Genomic DNA, 14,399 nt, shown 5'->3' with positions numbered 1-14,399 from the left:
TGCTCTTATGTGGATCTGGATCCGATCGGGTCTCGATGGGTCGATCGAGCGGCCCTCTCATGGGGCGCCCTGCTTTCCCTTTTATAGGCCAAGGGAAAGCGCGAGTTATAGCGGAGGAAAAAGAGAAGAACGAGAGAGAGAAGAAGGCCTTCAGGATCGCCAGGTCCTTCTTCTCCTTCATGCGGGTCCCTAAAAGGTCCTAATGGCTAGAGGAGGGGTGAATAGCCTATTAAAAATTTCTACAACAACACTTAATAGAATGGTTAGACAATTATGGGGCGAAGCAAGTATTGCGCTAGCCTACTAAAAATGCAAGCCACCAACCACAATTCTAGTTAATATAGTGTCTATCCACACAATAGCTATGTCACTACACTAAGTTAGTGTGCTCTCAAAGGCTAACTAAAGAGCCGCACTAACCAAACTAACAAGCTCTCACAACTAGCTACACTAAAGAGCTTAACAACTAGTTTGCGGTATTGTAAAGAGAGTGAGCAAGTTGTTTATACCGCCGTGTCGAGGAGTGAACCAATCAATCACAAGAATGAAGACCAATTACCTCAGAATCAAATGATGAACACAATGATTTTTTACCGAGGTTCACTTGCTTGCCGACAAGCTAGTCCTCGTTGTGGCGATTTACTCACTTGGAGGTTCATGCGCTAATTGGCATCACACGCTAAACCCTCAATAGGGTGCCGCACAACCAACACAAGATGAGGATCATACAAGCCATGAGCAATCCACTAGAGTACCTTTTGGCTCTCCGCCAGGGAAATGTCAAGAACCCCTCACAAGCACCACGATCGGAGTCGGAGACAATCACCAACCTCCGCTCGATGATCCTCGCTGCTCCAAGCCGTCTAGGTGACGGCAACCACCAAGAGTAACAAGTGAATCCCGCAGCGAAACACGAACACCAAGTGTCTCTAGATGCAAACACTCAAGCAATACAGTTGGATTCACTCTCAATCTCACAAAGATGATGAATCTATGATGGAGATGAGTGGGAGGGCTTTGGCTAAGCTCATAAGATTGCTATCTCAATGCAAATAGCCAAGAGGGTGAGCTAGAGCCGGCCATGGGGCTTAAATAGAAGCCCCCACGAAATAGAGTCGTTGTACCCCTTCACTAGGCACAACTTGGGGTGACCGGACGCTCCGGTCATATCGACCGAATGCACCCTGCCAGCGTTTGGTCAACGGATGGCTGCTATGTCATCCCTCTCTTCAAATACTGAGCGCCCGATCTCAACGGTCAAGTAATGACCGGACGCAGCACAGTGCCATGACCGAACGCAGGACCCTAGCGTCTGGTCACTTCCAGTAAGGTTCCAACTGTGATCGAACGCGTCAGTTAGATCATGACCGGACGCAGGACCCCAGCGTTCGATCATTTCCAGTAAGCCTCCACTCGCGACCGGACTCACCTAGCATCCGGTCACACAGTGTCTCCTCTGTGCACTGCCACCTCAGCAGGACCGGACGCACTCATCCAGCGTCCGGTCACTCTGTGAAATCCTGTCTTTTCTGTATAGGGCGCCGGTGGCACTGTCGGACTGTCCGCACTCTACGGGTGGACACTCCGTCGGTGAAGTTTCTTACCCTTGCTCAAATGTGCCAACCACTTGTGCATATGTGTGTTAGCATATTTTCACAAATATTTTCAAGGATGTTAGCACTCCACTAGATCCTAAATGCATATGCAATGAGTTAGAGCATCTAGTGGCACTTTGATAACCGCATTTCGATATGAGTTTTGTAACACCCCGGTGTTATGATCCTATTTAGCGCCATAATTTCGACCTAACAGGTTTTACCGAAACGAGTTTCCGAGTCTTTAAAAATCTTAACTTAGGTTTTAAAGTATCACTCGTGGCAAGTTATATCGCACTAGCTAGTTGAATAGTTCTGGGATGCAGTCAAAACTAAAAGTTATAACTTCCTAAATCGGAAACGATAGGCGATGGCGTATTAGTATTTAAATTCTAGCTAATTTTCTTGAACGTTAACTTTATATTATTGTATCGCTAGTTGTATCATCGTAAGTGTTTTGGTGTGGAGTGGTTCGTAGAATTGTTGGACGTAGCGGGGTTATCCCAAGAATGGCTCGAAACTCTCAGAACGCACGAAGAGCTACGTTCGGTGCTCTGTTCGCGAACCGACGCGCTATACGACGAACTCATGTTGGCCTTCTCGTATCTTTTACCCTAGTCGCTCTTTGGTCGCGCCGGGTGTTTTCCTAGCTAGCTGGTAGCATGGACCTTGGATTAGCGAAGTTGGCCGAACCTTAACCTCGCTGTTTGGTGGCCTTGGCACCGCTTTAAAAAGTGTGCACGGCAATGATTTCGCCCTTTTGGCCCTTGGGTAGCGGTCACCGTGCGTCTCTGCACGCTTGGGCCATGCCCGGCTGAGCGCTGGCCACGCCGAGCCCACAACCGCCCTGCACGTTGTCCCACCACAGTGGCTGCTGCTACCTCCTCTCGGAGGTTTGCGTGTGCGCCTGCCCGCGCTGTCCCACTGTCCCCTCCACGTTGCACGCGGTGAAGCTATGTTGCCTGGGGTCAGCGCGCGCGTCGCATCTAGGCCCTGCTCGCCTGCGCTGCTGGCTGGTCGGCTGGCCGCTCACGCCTCGCAACTCGGCCGTCTGTGGGCGCACGTCGTGGTCTGGCCCAGCGCGCGAGCCGCTCCTACTGTGCCAATCACGTCGCCCCATCCTGTTGCGGACGTGACCGGAGCTCGGACTTAGCATTTTCATTTCCCCTCCTCTGCTTGCCACGGCCGACGGGGCCGCCACCGTAGGCTGGCTGCTCGGGACCACCAGCGCCAAATTCACAGCGGCTCCGACTTCGTCTTAATGTTGGTTGACTGGCCGACCCCTCCATCCTCTCAACCGACCACCACCGTACCCCAATTTGGAGGTTTTCACCCCACCACGCCATTAAGGCCGGGCTCGGCCGCGACCACTGCAATAGCTCAAGTGTTCACCTCGAGTCAAGTTTGTTGCACCGCTAGCCTCGCCTCTACCTCCGCTCCACCCTGCGTACCTCACTTGAACCTCTACCGCCTCCTAGCTTCCGCTGATGTGGTCGTGCTGTCGCGGTGCGCCGCCGCGCCATCCGGGCGCACGTGGTCAGCGTCATTCGGAGAGTCTCTGACCGAGCCGTCACCCCAGCCTGGTTCGTGGTGAGTCACTGGAGCTCACCCGCCACCCCTACCACTCCTTTGATGCCTCGGCTCACCGGAACACCGCCACCACCGTTGCAGATTGCCGTCATCGCAGGGGAGCCGTTCCAGTGCACCTCCGACTTCCCAACCGCCACCCATCCATGCGCGAGGACCCGCAGGTGAGAGTCAACTCCCTAGATAAGCAGTAGGGTGTCCTAGTTGGCCGATGTAGTCGCCTGGTGCCGCTGGCTGCCGCGCCGATGGATGGAGAGGCATCGGGGACCTCCCCGTTGCAAGGACGAAGGTTTAGAAGGGTGTTCTTGCGAAGCCGCGGTCTATAGGAATAGTACATAGGACTATAGGTTGATTCCGTTGAAAGCTAGGGTTGTTTCTACGAAACGATGGCGCGCGCAGGCCTCCTGGCCGCGTGGGCCAGTTTGCTTGAGCCACGCCACCGCCGCGCCTGTGGCCCGCTTGGTCGGCCTGCTTCCGCGCTGCTGGCCTGGCCACGCCACTGGCCGCGCCTGGTCGCTGGGCCGGCCTACCGTGCGCGCCGTGGGCTGCTGCCGCACGTGCCGGAATGCGGGCCACGCTGAGGCACCTGCTGTGGGCCATTTTGGTGACAGCTGATGCCTTTTGTTTTTCTAAAGCAATTGGTAATTTAGTGGGGAAGTAAACTTGTAAAATAAAAATAAAATAGCATAGGAGTCCAAAAATAGCGAAATCAGTTTTGTTAGTCCCCCAAAATCATGCTCTTCATGTTAGTATATTTTGTTCACAAAGTTTGGCAATATTTTTGGGAGCTATATAAGTATTTTAAAATGCTTAATATTGCTAAAAGATGAACTTGTAGGAATTTCCGGGATAAATCGGTAATAGTGTTGACTCTAAAAATTTGACAGTAAACTACTAATATCAGTATCTACTCTCTGTAATTTTTGTAGCTCAAGAATAATTAGTTTACTAAATAGATAATGATGCTCTATTTTGAATAACGATTAAACCGATACAATGGGATAAAGAAACACCGTTGGTTTATATAACTAAAAGAATTGTGAGAAATAGTGTCTTATCCGACAACGTGTATATGTAGCCTAAGTACGGTCGTCGTTAGAACTAGCCCGTTAACTTGAGAGGCGTACGTCATATTATACGAGTCACGATTGCAGTCAATTAATTATATCTTTGCATGGCATTACATTGCATATCATAATAGGGACGTCGGTGGATCACGGAGTCATCGGGAGTTGCTAGAGGAATGGTACTTTTGGAGATCATGTCGCCATGATGGAAAGCTAACTTCTGATTATATTTTACCCAGGCAAGCCTCGGTGCATAACCCCTACTTTCTGCAGTTTAAATAATATTTGTGCATTAAGTTTTAAGGAGTTGAATGAAACCCACTTGCATATATATATCTTTATTCCTATGAGTCTTACTAGTATGACAGGATCGTGTAGAATGCTATGCTACAGGACTCCGGTAGAAGTCGAGTGATTGCCTGTCACTCGTGAGAGATAGGAAATATAGTATTGGATTACTATCACTTGGAAAATATAAAATGGTGGAAAGGAAAATGGTGACCGGGCAGGGATATGGTTTGGGTATTGGTGGGTGTAAGAAGTTGTGTCGCCGCGGAGGCAGGTCATAGCTTGATTACACCGTTTTTTCCTGTCTAGTCGGTTAAGGACCGATCGTTGCATATGACTCTGGGCAGGTCACAGACTTATTATCCCGAGCACATACTTGTGTATGGGCGCTTGGAAAACTTGTTGCTCTCTTGTCGCGGATCCGGCTCTTTCCGGACCGACTATCAGGGTTTGTTTTTGGTGGAGGAGGTCCTTGCACCGCACTGAGTCCGGGACTCAGGGGCGGGGGCTTGGAGTCCCAGTTTGGACGGGGACCTGAACACCCGGGACAGGAGAGTGATGGGTTGATCCTGCTTGTGCTCGGGGTACAAGCGGGGCGTGTGTTTTTGGGGTACCCAGCTGGGGGCATTGATTCGCGAATCGCCGGGCTATCCGGTACGGCTTGTCTACGATTTAGCATCGTAGTAAGAACTGAAAGATGAAAGATGGAAGATGGACAAAAGAAATCTGATTGCTTACCACATGCTTGAAAGTAGCACAGGTGCTTACATAGAATGGTTAGTTAATGAATCAATACGGCTATTAATAAAAATCGAACATAAGGACGCACGCTTAGTAATGCTTTCTGCAAATGCAATAAACCCACAAGCCAGATGGCCTTTCATATCCTTGGAGTTTTTTCTTTTCTCCTGCCGGGTAAGTCTTGCTGAGTACAATTGAGTACTCAGGGTTTTATTCCCCCCTGTTGCAGGTGACAGGTGGACGCTTGAGCTGACCTTTGTGTGTGGATTCCTCCTGGTGGGCTCAGAGAGGATTTCCTTTACGCTGTGATGTAGTTTTTAATTATAACTCTCACCAAATGTTTTTATAAATGAAAGTTCATAACCTGTTGTAGTTTATTATCCATACTTCATCATGCCATGATTAGATATTTATTTCCGCTGTAATTCTGATCACATGTTTATATTCCGCTGTATATTGACTTGTTTATAACTCTGATAACATGATTTCATTCCGCTGTTAAATTAATAAATATTATACTCTGATGTTGTATTAAAAGTGATGTAAGAAATGGTTACGAGTGATGTAAGCTTTATTCTCTCATTTGTGATCTTGATGGCAAAAACGTGGATTTTCGGGTTCTCCCCTGGAGCGTGTCCGACGAAACCGGGTAATTTAGTGTTCTTCCCTGAGTGCTTAGTGTCTAATGGAAGACAAGCACTCCTGTGAGGCATTAGATTAGGTGGTTCTGCCACAAGTTTCACCCCTCTTAATAGTATGGCTATCGATTCTAAATGTAATCACACTCACTAAGTGTCTCGATCACCAAAACAAAAATGGCTCCTACCACTTATACCTTTGCCTTGAGCCTTTTGTTTTTCTCTTTCTTCTTTTCAAGTCCAAGCACTTGATCATCACCATGGCATCGCCATCATCATGTCATGATCTTCATTTGCTTCACCACTTGGAATGTGCTACCTATCTCATGATCACTTGATAAACTAGTTTAGCACTTAGGGTTTCATCAATTCACCAAAACCAAACTAGAGCTTTCAGTCCCACCGATCCTATAGACGTCAACAGGGATGGCTCCATGTTGCAGCCCTGTTCGTCACTGACGCCATGCGCAGGCGTCGTCTACCGGTCATGGCATCCCATTCCGTCCCGACGGGCGTCGTGGTGAACTGACGCGCCTATCAGTGTTTGTACGATGGTTAGATAGAACAGCACCGATACGCCCGACGTTGTTCTTGATGTGAACCCTCAGGTATGGCCCGTCATGGCCACGGGTTACATCGGGGCGTGCCGGTCTCTTTCTCGGCGTCAGAATTTTGACCCAGGCCCATACGCTTGGACCTGGAGTGGTTGGCGGTGGTATGGGTCCTCGTCGGACGAGGTGGGGCCCACGGCCTCGAGGTTGGACGAGACGGAGACCGCGTCCTTGGGGTCGGGCGAAGCAGAGCTCGCCCCCAGAGGCTAGGTGAGGCAAAGCCCACGCACCTGGGGTCGAGCGAGACGGAGCTCGCGGCCTCGGGGTTGGGCAAGGCGGAGCCCGTGGCCTCGAGGTTGGGCGAGACAAAGCCTGCGTCCTTGGGGTCGAGCGAGACGGAGCCCGCACCCAAGGGGTCGAGCGAAGAGGAGCCCGCCCCCAGAGGTCAGGCGAGACAAAGCCCGCGCACCTAGGGTCAGGTGAGGCGGAGCCCACAGCCTCGAGGTTGGGTGAGACGGAGCCCGTGTCCTTAGGGTCGGGCGAGACGGAGCCCGCACCCAAGGGGTCGGGCGTGGCTGAGCCCACGCACCTGGGGGTCGGTTGGAGCTGTAGTCGCGCTCTTGACTACTCGGATGAATCAATGTCGATGACCATTAGCTCCTCATCTTCGGATACCCTAGTATTGGTTCCCGACACTGCTTGTCGTCGCCCCTGCCCCTAGCTGTGCACCGAGCTCGCCCTAGTTGTACTGCAGTATTGATCAAATATGAAGCAACAGAGATTGTAGATAAGGACGCGCGCGGGGTGGTGGGTGGGGGCACAACCCCCCCCCCCCCCCTCTCTAAGCAATTGCATAGCCTGAAAAGGGGAGCCCTTCTCATGCGAAACATATTTACACACTCTACATCATTATAGTTGTAAATTAAGTTTAAATTTTTTTTTGGCGCCCCTCATCCATCTTGCTCAATGGCCCATAAGTGAGCAAGGTCGTGAACATTCTAATCCTAGTAAAAAGGAATGGATACATAGCCATGATAAGAGCAGTAGCCCGAGCAAAAAGCAAGTGTCTCTTCTCTTGCAAATCCATCTAGACAAAGCAACACAATTGCCAGGACCGAGTTACTACCAAAACAAGAAAATCAGAATTTTTTTCTAAACAAAATGAGGACCAACATTTAGTGGAAGAGACATATGATCAAGATCTGGACAAATCATCATAGACATGGACAAATGCTCAGATTTTAATTAGCATCATCATAGACTTGGACATATGCTTAGATTGAAATTGCCATCATCATAGACTTGCACATAAGCTCAGAAAGTACCACATACATCTTCATCGCAGTATTTTAAAAACTTATTAACAATTTTGGTGTTGAGCCATTTGTTTCGAGGTAATACTTATTTTGAACTAATATTATTTAAAACTACTATATTCGTACACGTTGACTTGACCGAAACCAAGTATTAACTTTAGGACAACTACTCACAGCCGTTTATTCCTTTTTGGGAAATGTCTTGCTATTGGACACGGACCGGATATTATAATTCATATAATATCATTCATCTAAATTTGGATTTTTAACCCCTAAATCTGGAATATTCTTCTAAACTCAGAATATTTGTCTTGTGAAGATCAAACATTTTTTTCTAGATCTAACATTTGTCCCTGCTCAATAAAAAGAAAGCATGCTATCTTCACAAAAGAATATTCTTCAACGGAATTTTATCTAAATATATACACTTACGTTAGATCTTGTTTTGGAGCATGTATTATGAGAAATACAAGGATGAATGCTTGTCTATAAGAAATACACTAAATTAAATTCCTATTGCATCCTTGTATTTTAATAATAGATTTGTGTGTTCTATCTACCGTCATAGTGTCCTCGCACTCCTCCATATCTCTTATGTGATTGGAAGTCACGGTTTGAGCTCATACGAGTTAGATAGTGTCTGTCTAGTGATAGAATGAAGTACGATTTCAAAATATGTCAAATGACGGTATGAAGTTTGATTTTAAAATGTATTTGAATATTGACGATTTCGTTGAATACATCTTTAAACCACAAGGCAACTGTGAGACAATCCATTAGCGAAAAGGACGCGTGGAACTCCTCTAAGCGGGCGTTTTCATGACGCGTGTACAGGCAGAGACGAAATGTTTTCATTACCCGTTGAAACATCTACTAATTTGCTAGGAACAGTCATCGTCATTAAATTTATACCTATATCTAATAATAAAGAGGTAAAATTTCAGTCCATTTTTTTCGTCCGCCTTTTTTTTTTCCGTTTTCCCCTAACTAGCTCCATAAATATAGAAATTCTCTTTTCCCTATAGCTCGCGTTATATATATATATATATATATATATATATGATATCTTCAAATAAGGTGAATATAACTAAGAATACTAATCCTAACTAATATGCTCCGTTGCCTAAAAAAACTAATATGCTCCTAAACCGTGTTTCCCACGGACGTCCGAGTTTGTTTCAGTTTTGCTTTTTTCCAATTTTCGGTCCCTCTGCATGGTTATTTTTGTTTTCTTTTTTTTCCGACATACATGTTTCCTTGGACGTCTGTTTTCTTGTGTTTTCTTTTTCTTGTGTCCATTTTCACCATCGTTTGTGTCTTTTTTCTGTGTTTATTTCCCATATAAATATCGAAAACAAACCTTGATATAACTAGGAATCATAATCCAAATACAAGATGTTCCGATAGGATTCCTTTTGTGTTTATTTTGGAAGCTATAAGGCACCACGCGTTGTATACGAACCCAACTCAATCACTTTGCGTCAAAACTTTTCACTTGTGTTTCTCCTTGCCGATAAAACTAGACATAGAAGCCTCTATAGAATGTCTCTGCGTACTTCGTGGGGACGCGCAAGGCCGGCCACGATCTGCGCATGGTCGAGGTGGCCCCGCCCGCGACGTCGAGGAAGCCGAAGCCACTGACGCCAACGCGTCGCCGACAGAGCGTGGCTCTGAGGATTCTCTCCCGGGGAGGAGGTCATTCGGCGCCTGTGCGTGCTATGGCAGCCAACCATGCTCTTCGACAGGGACAAAGTCGCGCGCCTTCGCCGTCTCTAGGACCTAATTGAGGACCCCGCCGCGATTGGCGATGTTGACACTGGAGAGATCGGGAGAGGCAGACCAACGGCTTCCACTTCCTCGTTCCTCCACGACATCCAGGCGTTGCGTGATCGAGCAACGGGCAGGCGGCGCGAGCCAAGCACTTTGACCATGCCGGCGGCCATGGATGCGCAAGGACCTCCCGTAGAGCACATGGATGGTTCCCTTGATAGCGTGCTCAAGATCGCTGAGGCCCTGCCCTCCGTACACCTCCTAGAGCTTCCACTTGCCGTAGAGTCGGTAGGGCTGCCCAGCGTGAAGGACAACGCGCCTTCGTCCCCAGGAACAACGATGGTGACTGAGAGGTGGGCCTTGACGTCGAGGAGCGCACGAACGACGACGTTGGCTAGGGCGAGGTGCGCCATGGGAGACCCACGTAGACATGGAGCCGGGAGCTGGGCTTCCACACGACTGGCGCTGACATCCTATGCCGCTACAGCCATCCTCGTGTGCCTCCACGAACCGTGCCCCAGAGCCCACCGACAAGCAGGTCCACTGTCGAAAACTTAAATGAAAATAACAACCAATTGCCAATGGCGGATCCAGGATGAGATCAAGGAGGGGGCTAAGTAATGGACATGTTGATTGATAATGAAGATTTAATAATGATTTATGCTTGATGCTACAGTAATTTAGGCACTTCTCCTAGTAAACGTTTAAAAGCCAAATCATACGTCGCTTGGGCTCGGGGTGTGATGCTCTGAGGTCAACTTGGCTCCGACCACGTGGACGCTCTACGATATGCAAAGATAGCTTGCGAACACAAACGGAGAAACTAGGGCGTGTTTGATATGCGGCCCATTTGTGCCAGGGCACAATCACGAAAAAAATATATGCGAAATGTTGGTCTGGCCGCGTGCGTGGGCTGCAACAGCGCTTGTTTGATTGCTTGGGTCCACCAGCGAGCTCAGCCCACTGGATACAAAACGCACTCTCTCACCTGGCTCTCACGAAACGAAGTTAGGGTTCGTTTTTTGGCGGCCCGACTGGCTTAGCGCTGAAGGGTGAGTTGGAGTCACCTCCGAACCCGTGTCTCTCACCCACCGCTCCATTTCTTCCACAACTGAGCCAACCGCTCCTGTGTCTCTGACCGCCGCTCCCCTGTCTCTCACCACCGAGCCGGCCGTGCACGGGCGCGGTGCCTCTGTCGTCGCGCCAAGCCGGCCGCGCGCACGCGCGCGGTGCCTCCACCACCACGCTGAGGCCCAGTTTAGTTCCCAAAAATTTTGCAAAAATTTTCACATTCTTCGTCACATCGAATCTTTGGACGCATGCATGAAGCATTAAATATAAATAAAAAATAAAACTAATTACACAGTTTTCCCCTAACTAGCTCCATAAATATAGAAATTCTCTTTTCCCTATAGCTCGCGTTATATATATATATATATATATATATAACATATATATATGATATCTTCAAATAAGGTGAATATAACTAAGAATACTAATCCTAACTAATATGCTCCGTTGCCTAAAAAAACTAATATGCTCCTAAACCGTGTTTCCCACGGACGTCCGAGTTTGTTTCAGTTTTGCTTTTTTCCAATTTTCGGTCCCTCTGCATGGTTATTTTTTTTTCTTTTTTTTCCGACATACATGTTTCCTTGGACGTCTGTTTTCTTGTGTTTTCTTTTTCTTGTGTCCATTTTCACCATCGTTTGTGTCTTTTTTCTGTGTTTATTTCCCATATAAATATCGAAAACAAACCTTGATATAACTAGGAATCATAATCCAAATACAAGATGTTCCGATAGGATTCCTTTTGTGTTTATTTTGGAAGCTATAAGGCACCACGCGTTGTATACGAACCCAACTCAATCACTTTGCGTCAAAACTTTTCACTTGTGTTTCTCCTTGCCGATAAAACTAGACATAGAAGCCTCTATAGAATGTCTGTGCGTACTTCGTGGGGACGCGCAAGGCCGGCCACGATCTGCGCATGGTCGAGGTGGCCCCGCCCGCGACGTCGAGGAAGCCGAAGCCACTGACGCCAACGCGTCGCCGACAGAGCGTGGCTCTGAGGATTCTCTCCCGGGGAGGAGGTCATTCGGCGCCTGTGCGTGCTATGGCAGCCAACCATGCTCTTCGACAGGGACAAAGTCGCGCGCCTTCGCCGTCTCTAGGACCTAATTGAGGACCCCGCCGCGATTGGCGATGTTGACACTGGAGAGATCGGGAGAGGCAGACCAACGGCTTCCACTTCCTCGTTCCTCCACGACATCCAGGCGTTGCGTGATCGAGCAACGGGCAGGCGGCGCGAGCCAAGCACTTTGACCATGCCGGCGGCCATGGATGCGCAAGGACCTCCCGTAGAGCACATGGATGGTTCCCTTGATAGCGTGCTCAAGATCGCTGAGGCCCTGCCCTCCGTACACCTCCTAGAGCTTCCACTTGCCGTAGAGTCGGTAGGGCTGCCCAGCGTGAAGGACAACGCGCCTTCGTCCCCAGGAACAACGATGGTGACTGAGAGGTGGGCCTTGACGTCGAGGAGCGCACGAACGACGACGTTGGCTAGGGCGAGGTGCGCCATGGGAGACCCACGTAGACATGGAGCCGGGAGCTGGGCTTCCACACGACTGGCGCTGACATCCTATGCCGCTACAGCCATCCTCGTGTGCCTCCACGAACCGTGCCCCAGAGCCCACCGACAAGCAGGTCCACTGTCGAAAACTTAAATGAAAATAACAACCAATTGCCAATGGCGGATCCAGGATGAGATCAAGGAGGGGGCTAAGTAATGGACATGTTGATTGATAATGAAGATTTAATAATGATTTATGCTTGATGCTACAGTAATTTAGGCACTTCTCCTAGTAAACGTTTAAAAGCCAAATCATACGTCGCTTGGGCTCGGGGTGTGATGCTCTGAGGTCAACTTGGCTCCGACCACGTGGACGCTCTACGATATGCAAAGATAGCTTGCGAACACAAACGGAGAAACTAGGGCGTGTTTGATATGCGGCCCATTTGTGCCAGGGCACAATCACGAAAAAAATATATGCGAAATGTTGGTCTGGCCGCGTGCGTGGGCTGCAACAGCGCTTGTTTGATTGCTTGGGTCCACCAGCGAGCTCAGCCCACTGGATACAAAACGCACTCTCTCACCTGGCTCTCACGAAACGAAGTTAGGGTTCGTTTTTTGGCGGCCCGACTGGCTTAGCGCTGAAGGGTGAGTTGGAGTCACCTCCGAACCCGTGTCTCTCACCCACCGCTCCATTTCTTCCACAACCGAGCCAACCGCTCCTGTGTCTCTGACCGCCGCTCCCCTGTCTCTCACCACCGAGCCGGCCGTGCACGGGCGCGGTGCCTCTGTCGTCGCGCCAAGCCGGCCGCGCGCACGCGCGCGGTGCCTCCACCACCACGCTGAGGCCCAGTTTAGTTCCCAAAAATTTTGCAAAAATTTTCACATTCTTCGTCACATCGAATCTTTGGACGCATGCATGAAGCATTAAATATAAATAAAAAATAAAACTAATTACACAGTTTTCCCCTAACTAGCTCCATAAATATAGAAATTCTCTTTTCCCTATAGCTCGCGTTATATATATATATATATATATATATATATATATATATATATATAACATATATATATGATATCTTCAAATAAGGTGAATATAACTAAGAATACTAATCCTAACTAATATGCTCCGTTGCCTAAAAAAACTAATATGCTCCTAAACCGTGTTTCCCACGGACGTCCGAGTTTGTTTCAGTTTTGCTTTTTTCCAATTTTCGGTCCCTCTGCATGGTTATTTTTTTTTTCTTTTTTTTCCGACATACATGTTTCCTTGGACGTCTGTTTTCTTGTGTTTTCTTTTTCTTGTGTCCATTTTCACCATCGTTTGTGTCTTTTTTCTGTGTTTATTTCCCATATAAATATCGAAAACAAACCTTGATATAACTAGGAATCATAATCCAAATACAAGATGTTCCGATAGGATTCCTTTTGTGTTTATTTTGGAAGCTATAAGGCACCACGCGTTGTATACGAACCCAACTCAATCACTTTGCGTCAAAACTTTTCACTTGTGTTTCTCCTTGCCGATAAAACTAGACATAGAAGCCTCTATAGAATGTCTGTGCGTACTTCGTGGGGACGCGCAAGGCCGGCCACGATCTGCGCATGGTCGAGGTGGCCCCGCCCGCGACGTCGAGGAAGCCGAAGCCACTGACGCCAACGCGTCGCCGACAGAGCGTGGCTCTGAGGATTCTCTCCCGGGGAGGAGGTCATTCGGCGCCTGTGCGTGCTATGGCAGCCAACCATGCTCTTCGACAGGGACAAAGTCGCGCGCCTTCGCCGTCTCTAGGACCTAATTGAGGACCCCGCCGCGATTGGCGATGTTGACACTGGAGAGATCGGGAGAGGCAGACCAACGGCTTCCACTTCCTCGTTCCTCCACGACATCCAGGCGTTGCGTGATCGAGCAACGGGCAGGCGGCGCGAGCCAAGCACTTTGACCATGCCGGCGGCCATGGATGCGCAAGGACCTCCCGTAGAGCACATGGATGGTTCCCTTGATAGCGTGCTCAAGATCGCTGAGGCCCTGCCCTCCGTACACCTCCTAGAGCTTCCACTTGCCGTAGAGTCGGTAGGGCTGCCCAGCGTGAAGGACAACGCGCCTTCGTCCCCAGGAACAACGATGGTGACTGAGAGGTGGGCCTTGACGTCGAGGAGCGCACGAACGACGACGTTGGCTAGGGCGAGGTGCGCCATGGGAGACCCACGTAGACATGGAGCCGGGAGCTGGGCTTCCACACGACTGGCGCTGACATCCTATGCCGCTACAGCCAT

This window comes from Miscanthus floridulus, chromosome 18 (genome assembly GCF_019320115.1).
Source record: "Miscanthus floridulus cultivar M001 chromosome 18, ASM1932011v1, whole genome shotgun sequence".
Classification (NCBI taxonomy): Eukaryota; Viridiplantae; Streptophyta; class Magnoliopsida; order Poales; family Poaceae; genus Miscanthus; species Miscanthus floridulus.
The sequence above is the reverse complement of the archived record's forward strand: the minus strand, read 5'-3'. Positions refer to the sequence as shown.